Raw genomic sequence first — 2,967 nt, 5'->3', positions numbered from 1 at the left:
GGACAACCTGGGTTCAATCCCCAGGATCCTGTTCCCCAAGCACCATCAGGAGTAATTCCTGAGTGAAGAGCCAAGAGTAATCTCTAAGAACCATGGGGTGTGACCCAAAAACAAAAATACAGAAACAAAATGTTAAATTCTCAGTACAGAGAGTGCAATGGGCTTCTAGTATTATTTTTGTTATTAATAATGATGAGAGATTTCTCCCCCAGGAGTTTAAATTAAAACGTTTACTTCTCTTGAACACGTTTGACCTGTTGTGTAAATTGAAGGTGTATTACTCTGATATATTTTATAGCATATAGTATGATTGCCCATGTAGCAATATTTAATCATATGACATAATTATAGTGCAATATTACTATTTACAAAGTTTTTTATTAAGATAAAACCTGACTTGAAAGTACATCTACAATGAACTTTGCACTTCTCATTTACTAAATTCTTGCACACACAATTACAGAATAATAATATAGGCAGTCAACAAAGGTGAAGCAATTTTATTAGCTCAGTAATGAAACCTAAAGGGAGGTAGAGAGATAGTACAGAGTGGAGACTAGTTACCTTGCATGTAGCTAACCCAGATTCCATTCCTGGAACCTCTCATCCCCATATGGTCAATAAGCACCACCAGGAGTGAGCCCTGATTCCAGAGCCAGGAGTAAGCCATGAACATCACCAGCTGTGACTCCAAAGCAAACCAAACCAAAAAATATCTTTTAAGGAAGGAAAAAAGTTTTATTTTGGAAATGCAAAGATCCTATGAGGATTGTGAACACTTAGATGACAATGAATTGAACAATCTAAGAGAAACAGACGAATTCTTAGAAACATATTATAACCCCATGTTAGAAAATTGCGAATACAAAAAATTTTTTAATGTTTTTTGGGTCACACACGGCAGCGCTCAGGGGTTACTCCTGGTTCTATGCTCAGAAATCGCTCCTGGCAGACTTGGGGGACCATATGGGATGCCTGGATTCGAACTACCATCCTTCTGCATCTAAGGCAAACACCTTACCGCTGTGCTATCTCTCCGGCCCCAAATAAAAAAATTTTAAACTAGTCAAATCAAAACTTCTCCCCAAGAGCCTAGGACCACGTTTATAAAATTCCCTTGTGAATTTAATAAAAACTTTCAAAAGGCTGGAGCAATAGGTTAGCAGGTAGGATGTTTGTTTGACTTGCATGCAGCCATCCTGGGTTCAATTCTTGGCATTTCATAAAGTACCTGGAGCCTGCCAGGAGTGATTCCTGAGTGCAGAGCCAGGATTAATGCCTGAGCAACACCAGGTAGGCCCCCAAATTCCTAAAAAGCCTTTCAAAGAAAAATAGTCCTCCTTACACTTTTTCTCCCCAAAACATGAAAAAGCAACTTCCAAAAACACAATTTAGGAAGCCAATATTATTCTGTCTCCAAAACCAGACAAAACTAGACAAACCCTTGGGGCCAGCGAGGTGGCGCAAGAGGTAAGGTGTCTGCCTTGCAAGCGCTAGCCATGGATCAGGACTTTGGTTTGATCCCCCAGCGTCCCATATGGTCCCCCCAAGCCAGGGGCAATTTCTGAGCGCTTAGCCAGGAATAACCCCTGAGCATCAAACGGGTGTGGCCGAAAAACCAAAAAAAAAAAAAAAAAAAAAAAAAAAACTAGACAAACCCATAGCTTGATGGAGAGAGATGCAATAATATATGCTCAAGAAATTGTGAGCAGGGGCCCGGAGAGATAGCACAGCGGCGTTTGCCTTGCAAGCAGCCGATCCAGGACCAAAGGTGGTTGGTTCAAGTCTCGGTGTCCCATATGGTCCCCTGTGCCTGCCAGGAGCTATTTCTGAGCAGACAGCCAGGAGTAACCCCTGAGCAATGCCGGGTGTGGCCCAAAAACCAAAAGAAAAAAAAAAAAGAAAAGAAATTGTGAGCAAAAAGAATTCAACAATGTATAAAAAGAATGAAAGGCCTTGATCAAGGGAGTTTATTCCAGGGAAGCCAGAATGATTCGTCAAATGAAAAAAGTGGCCTAAAACACATCCAGAGGAAGGACACAAAAACTGACCTTTTCACAGATTCAGGAAAGATGAACACATTAAGCATTCTTTTCCCAGCAGTTCTGTACCCTGGGCATTATTTCTGTTCCCAGTCCCAGACCATCAAACCTCAGAAACGCAATTGTTTCAGCACTTGTTATTAAAGTGTTGCCACATTTTATTGATTTACTGACTTGGGCCATACCCATCCTTGCTCAAGGGGTACTCCCAGGCTTAGTTTTAGGGCTCAGGGTGGAGGGTTCGAATCACTCCTGGCAATTCTCAGGGCACCATGCAGTGCTGGGGATTGAACCTAGACTCCCTTACATGTGAAACCTGTGCTCCAGCCCTTTGAGTTATCCTGCCAGCCCACATGGCGCTTCTGTCATAGAATTGATGCTTTCTTTAGCATTCAGACATGCAGCTACCATTCCTGAATCCACGACATCAGCAGCGTCCATCCAACATGCTGACTTTCTGTCCCAGAGCCTGACCCAGACGTGCTCAGGGTCAGGCACAGCCTTCAGAGCATCACAGTGTCTCTGTAACTCAGCTGCAAGTTCGTGAGGACTGACTGGAGTGGTAGCTGCACTGTCAGCCTCTAAGGGCAGAGGGCAAAGGCACCTCTGATGGATCAAAGAGTCTCCGAAGATGGAATCAAAGAGTGGAATGACTCAGGAAGGATGAAGACTCCTGCCTGAAGCCTGGGCCAACAGTCCCTGCTCCTTATCTCAGGGCCTAAGGAGTTTCCTGCTCAGTGCTAGGCCTCCTTTTGGCCTCCTCCAACCTTGGGGTGGGTCTGGAGCCAGCACGGGACACTGGGGATGGAGGAGCCCAATTGTCAGGAAGTCCCAATGGTACAGCAGAGCATTTGCCTGCCGAGCCCGGAGCTGGCCATCTGCAGATAGAGGGATTGACAAGGTGGGCTCCAAAAGGCTTGACTAG

Source organism: Suncus etruscus, chromosome 14, assembly GCF_024139225.1.
Source record: "Suncus etruscus isolate mSunEtr1 chromosome 14, mSunEtr1.pri.cur, whole genome shotgun sequence".
Taxonomy (NCBI): domain Eukaryota; kingdom Metazoa; phylum Chordata; class Mammalia; order Eulipotyphla; family Soricidae; genus Suncus; species Suncus etruscus.
This window is presented reverse-complemented; position numbering follows the sequence as displayed.